The following is a 7,347-nucleotide window of genomic DNA, read 5'->3' on the forward strand; positions in this document are numbered from 1 at the left end:
ACGGTCTAGCTACCATGTAGAGGTCCCCTCATTGGCCTCATATTATATACATACATAAGACAGTAAGTGTGATTTGAGGGAGATTTGGCTGCTTTTCTACCAGGTCTGTTAGGCCTTCTCATGTAAACTCAAGCTTTCTCATGCTTGAACATAAGACCAACGCAGAGAATGTATTCTTTTATTCTTCTGCTTTTCCAGCATTGTCTGTGGCATGCTGGGGCAATGCCCTTGAAGAATTGTACTTAATGAATCAACCCAGTTTATTTTTTGTAAGCATTGTACTTATTCATCTGTTTCCTTGTCAAACCACTAGGTGACAGGATGTAAACAACAACATTCGTGTCAAGCAGTGGTGGAGACAATCACAAGCACAGCACGCACCACACACATACATGCATACGGCATACACATACATACAATACATACATACATTAATATATATATGTGTTGTATTATATATTGCAGCGTGAAGGTGTTTGTAAGCCATTTAAAACACACAAAAACCGTTACATTCACTTCAACATTTAAATTTAATTTTGCCAAACATTTTCGTCGCTTTGAGACCGCGACCTGTTCACTGACAAAAATATCGTGCTAACAGGTCGCGGGTCTCAAAGCGACGAAATATTTTGACCAAATTAAATTTAAATGTTGAAGTGAATCTAACGGTTTTTGTGTTTTCTTATGGCTTATAACACCTTCAACGCTGCAACTGTTTTCGTTCCAGCACACGATCTCAGATCAAGTCACTTGCTATGCAAGTACATCTCTGTAAACTATATTATATTTATATATATATATATATATATATGTATATTGGTAAAAACAGTAAGATAACAAAAGAAAGAAAGAGACCTCAATATTACGTAAATAGAGGAAATCTTATATATAAACGTGAGGTTGTGTGTCTGTCTCCTACGATTTAGATTCCTAACTACTCCCACATTTTGCGGTGCAGTTTAACCAAACCGGGTATCTTATAGTGTGATTCATCAATCGAGACCGTCTGGGTATTAGCGCGCGTCTACGATAGATATCTACGATTAAAAAAAAAATTTACCATCAATTTTCCCCATTTTTAATCCCTTTTGACATATATAAGGGAATTAACTCTCTAATTTATTATTAATTTCAGAACGTAAAAAGCTACAGTAACACCCCCCCCCCCGTTGTGGTTAGCCATATTGAGATGGCTATTATACTTACATCTCTAAAAATGCTTATATATTATTCCCTTACAAACCCGAGCAACGCCGGGCGATACTGCTAGTATTATATATATATATGTATATATATATATATATATATTGTATATATATAAATATATATATATATATATATATATGTATATATATATATGTAGAATATATATTATATATATATATATATAATATATATAATATATTATATATATATATATATAGCCTGCTCGCTTACCAGCGGGGTGGCGTCATTTGAATCTAAAACAATGCGAACGCATTGTGACCAGCTTGTGTAACAACATCTGATGGTCGGGTTGGTCTCGTGATCTCGTGATCGTGATATATATATATATATATATGGAAAAAAGGGTCAGGTAGAAAATGCTAAATTAATTTTATAAAAAACATTTCAGCAACGATCCCGGTATCTCTCGCATGCTGAAATGTTTTTTATAAAATTATTTTAGCATTTTCTACCTTGACTTTTTTTCCATATATATATCAATTCGTGTCTTCCTTTTAAATCTTCTACATCAGCGTGTGTGTGTGTGTATGTGTGTGTGTGTGTGTGTGTGTGTAGGTTTCAAGAGTTAGGTTTAATAATTCGGTCACGGAAGTACACTATTTGACCCGCAATTGGTCAGAGTAGATAAATAGGTATAGATGTTCGATAATTTCATTGAAAGCAATTGCATCTTGTTAACTATATCAGTAATTTCATCACCCAGTGATTTCATCGCAAGGTATGGTATTAGTGTTGATTAGAGTCAATACATCGTCAGCAAGTTCATTGTCATACTTTATCGTTGAACGACACTTAAAGTCTTTTATTTGCCTAGTAAATATATCATATTTCATTAGCAATGAAATAAACATTCAAAGATAACAAAAAATATCATCAATTTAAAATTTACTCAATATATACATGAAGAAAAAAAAGAAACGTTACTTTTAAATATAAAATTTCGAAGAAAAAAATAATCAGTAAAACGAATTATGCTATTTTGAATTGTAGGAAGTACAACAAAAGAAAAACATAAAATTATTCTATAAAAAAAGAATACGAGCGATGTCAATAATCCAGTATTTTTTCCCCTTTTCATATCACCGATTGAACGTTGATTCTCGTTAATCTATCTTTATATCTCTTTTAATGATGTAATATCAATACTGATGATATAGTGTTCGATTATAACTTTGTTTCTTGATTATTCATTCTTGAAGGTTTATAAAAATTTTCCCCGATCGTATGATGGAATTTTTGTCTAGCTTTGGAATCATTCTTCGTTGTTAATAAAATACGACATATTTACTATGTGAATAAAATATTTAAATAAAACTTGGTAATAATGTATTTTATTCAGTGGTTTAAAAATATCACTTTGTATATATCGACGACGTGTACACACTGAACCGGCGACTACAACCAGAACAGATAAACCGGCAATACTATGTCGAGATTTCCACCAGTTGTCGATGAATCGACAGCGAGTACGTAATACATACAAATATATATATATATATATTTCTTTACTACCCACAAGGGGCTAAATACAGAGGGGACAAACAAGGACAGACAAACAGTTTAAGTCGATTACATCGATCCCGGTGCGTAACTGGTACTTAATTTATCGACCCCGAAAGGAAGAAAGGCAAAGTCGACCTCGGCGGAATTTGAACCCAGAACGTAACGGCAGACGAAATACGGCTACGCATTTCGCCCGGCGTGCCAACGTTTCTGCCAGCTCGCCGCCTTACATGTATGTATATGTATATATATATCTTTACGCGTGAGTGGACAAACGAAAGAAGGACACTCAACAAATTTATTGTGAGTTACATGAATAGATCAAAGCAGTTTGATTCAAATTCGTTGGTGCTCTTGAATATTAATTTCAAAATGGCTAACGACTAGCATCAGCTTGAACCCAAGAGTATCAACAATTTGAATCAAACTGTATCTATATAGGTGTGTATGTATATATATATATATATATCTATATATAATATATATTATATATTTATATATTATATATATATATATATAGATATATATATTAGTTGAATCAAGTTAAACAGTCTGGTTTTAACATTTTTATTATGGTATTTATCAAAATTAACGCTTTCATACATAATGTATTCATGAGAGTTCTTGACAGCTCAAACAAAGCGCAACATCCCGTACTGTCTAGCCAGGAAAATTGGTACAATAGTCGATGATCCAAATACGAGAAACACACGACGTATAGGACTCAAAGCATTCCTGCCCAAGCAAAATAACCTTCTCCTACTTATAGAAAATAGCATACAATGAGCAAAAGAGACACCTATAGAACAACTCAGAGCAACACGAAAAAGATGAACCAATCAAAGGAACACAATACCATTTCTAGCAACACACAATACGCTTTGCCAAAACATTTTTAAGATCATCAAAACAAATTTGCCAATCATAAAACAAAGTGAAAAACTTAAAACACATAATTAATGAAACTCTTATCTTAAGCAAAAGGCAACGACATGACCTAAAAAAATTATTAACGAAGGCAAAATTCAATATGAGCAAACAGGATAACACATTCACAGTATCCAAGTGTAATGATAACATGTGTGGAACGTGCATTCATACGCGTAGATCCATTAGAACAAAAAATGGACAGATTTTCGCAAATGCAGATATGAACTGCAAAAGTAGAGATTTGATCTAATGCATTAAATGCTTGAATTGTGAGGAATTTTACGTAGACGAGTTAACAGACAACAAATCCTGAACACCAATGTTCGCCAAAATCCAGTAAGTGAATACATCGAAACATGTGGTCAGAAAATGTTTTTAATTTTGACACAAGTGAGGTTGGAAGAAAGATAAAAGAAAAAGGGTTTATTAAAATGTTCAAATTTCTTCTGAATGGAAATAACAGCAATAATATAACAACCAGTTCATGATGTAGAATAACAAATATAAACAAGTTATAGAATATCGGTATGCTTAGAAAACCATGATGTTTAAGAGCATGCGGATTGATCAGAAAGGTATTCTAAAATTTCGGCTAGTTGGAGCTTTCTAAGAGGCACTAAAGGTGTCAGGAACTCAACTGTCAGTTGAACACATTTGAAATATGATGATTACTCTATGTATGAAAACGCTAATTTTGCTAAAATCCCATAATAAAGAAACATTAACAACCAGGTTGTTTTAAATTTATTCAACTGATATACTATTCTATACACATTCACACAAATTCGAAGTTATATATATATATATATATATATATATACGACAGGCTTCTTTCAGTTTTCTGTCCACCAAATCCACTCACAAGTCTTTGGTCGGGCCGAGGTTATAGTAAAAGACACTTGCCCAAAGCTATGCCCAGTGTTTAGGGAGTTTGCTTCCCTTGTCAGTAAATAAGACGGTGAGATATTGTGGCTATGAGTTGTTTTGATCCCTATTTCTAGCAATACTGGTGCTGAATAGCATCCTCAGTCTCGTATGTGAAGTATATATATATGTATATTTCCCTTCGGTTGAAAATTTACTAAAAAGTCGCCCTTATTATATATAATTCACACCTTTACCATTTATGAAATCAGCGTATGATTACTACGGTGATCTTATTAGCTGATAAGGCGGATTGAGTTTAACCCAAGGCGCCAGTGAAAGCCACATAGAGTAACTGCAGATTTCTTAATAGTTCAGTATATGTGTTCTCTTTTTCACTGATCTTCAGCTTTATATTGATATCGGCTGGGTAGCTAATTTCCACAACTGTAAACAGTTTCTCTCCTCTATCCCAAATCATTATATCAGATCTGTTGTGCTTACCTTTTCTTGAGGTCTCCACTGGCACATTCCACCAGTATTCCTTTTCACTATGAATGGCTATGGCTTCAACAATATTGTGGGTTCTTATTTCTTTGTCCTAGGGTTATCCTTCTGACAGGTTCCCTTACAGAGTGTCCTAGCTACAACCTCACATCTCATCGGTAGATAATACCGTGCTGACATTTTCGGACAACTGCTTATGATGTGGAGAATATCTTCAGTGCTGACCCCACAAAGTCTGCATCGGTTGTCACATCTTACGGCTTCTCCTGCATCTTGATCCCGTTTGTGCATCAGGTACTTGGTTGATATTTCCTGTTTCTGGATTGCAAACGCATACCCTTGAAAATGGGAAGTAGTAGTCCAGCTATTGTTCCATGATAAACTGTTTTGATAATCATTGTTACTATCATTACGGAGATTTCTACTGACATATCCAGGCGGCGAGCTGGCAGAATCGTTAGCACGCCGGGCGAAATGCTTAGCGGTATTTCGTCTGCCGTTACGTTCTGAGTTCAAATTCCGCCGAAGTCGACTTTACCTTACATCCTTTAGGAGTCGATTAAATAAGTACCAGTTACGCACTGGGGTCGATATAATCGACTTAATCCCTGAGTCTGTCCTTGTTTGTCCCCTCTGTGTTTAGCCTCTTGTGGATAATAAACAGCATAATGTATGTATGTATGTATGTATGTATGTATGTATGTATGTATGTATGTATGTATGTATGTATGTATGTATGTATGTATGTATGTATGTATGTATGTATGTATGTATGTGTGCGCATGTATGTATGAGATTAAACTGCATCCGGTTTGCATCTAAGACCTAGCTTAAACGTTCACTGCAAAGTGGTCTCCTCCGAAAGTACTCTAATACAATATGCCGGTGTTAATCCAGTTGACCGGTTAATCTGACTGACGGGTTAATCTGGTTGACGGGTTAATCTTGCTACTTAGAAACAAGGAACTGTCAGTCTGACTGACCCGCATCCAAACAATTTCCATCTTTCAATTTTCACAAGGTTTCAATTGGTCTGAAGTCATACACAAAAATTTCTTGCTTATGGTAACGCGCAATCGGATTGAACCTGAGACCGCGTAGTTTGCAAAACAAACTTTACCGCACACGCATGTTTGTGCTCTTGTCTCCGTGAACGAGTTGGTTGTCGTGTGTGCATGCGTGTGTGTTCGTTTTTTGTGTGTTTGTGCGCGCGCGCGTTTGTTTGTATGTTTGTTGTGCGTGTTTTGTGGGTCCAAGTACATTTCTATGTAACATAAAAGTGTGTATGTGTGTGTGTTTATATTGTTTATATGTTACAGATCATAACAATTTCTATGTGTATGTGTGTGTGTGTTTGTTGTGGGTGTTTTGTATCTGTGGGTTTGAGTACATTTCTATATAACATAAAAGTGTGTATGTATGCGTGTTTATAAATTACAGATCATAACAACTCCTCTGTGTGTGTGTTGTGTGTATATATATATATATATATATATATACATATACATACATTATATATGTGTGTGTTTATGCTCTTTTACTATTTTACTTATTTCAGTCATTTGACTGCGGCCATGCTGGAGCACCGCCTTTAGCCGAGCAAATCGACCTCGGGACTTATTCTATCGGTCTCTTTTGCCGAACCGATAAGTGACGGGGACATAAACACACCAGCATCGGTTGTCAAGCAATGCTAGGGAGACAAACACAGCGGCACAAATACACGCACACACATATATATATATATATACATATATACGACGGGCTTCTTTCAGTTTCCGTCTACCAAATCCACTCACAAGGCTTCGGTCGGCCCGAGGCTATGGTAGAAGACAATTGCCCAAGATGCCACGCAGTGGGACTGAACCCGGAACCTGCGCCTATATATATATAATATATATAATATATATATAAGTGACGGGGACATAAACACACCAGCATCGGTTGTCAAGCAATGCTAGGGAGACAAACACAGCGGCACAAATACACGCACACACATATATATATATATATATACATATATACGACGGGCTTCTTTCAGTTTCCGTCTACCAAATCCACTCACAAGGCTTCGGTCGGCCGAGGCTATGGTAGAAGACAATTGCCCAAGATGCCACGCAGTGGGACTGAACCCGGAACCTGCGCCTATATATATATATATATATATATATATATATAAGTGACGGGGACATAAACACACCAGCATCGGTTGTCAAGCAATGCTAGGGAGACAAACACAGCGGCACAAATACACGCACACACACATACATATATATACATATATACGACGGGCTTCTTTCAGTTTCCGTCTACCAA

Source organism: Octopus sinensis, linkage group LG3 (genome assembly GCF_006345805.1).
Source record: "Octopus sinensis linkage group LG3, ASM634580v1, whole genome shotgun sequence".
Classification (NCBI taxonomy): Eukaryota; Metazoa; Mollusca; class Cephalopoda; order Octopoda; family Octopodidae; genus Octopus; species Octopus sinensis.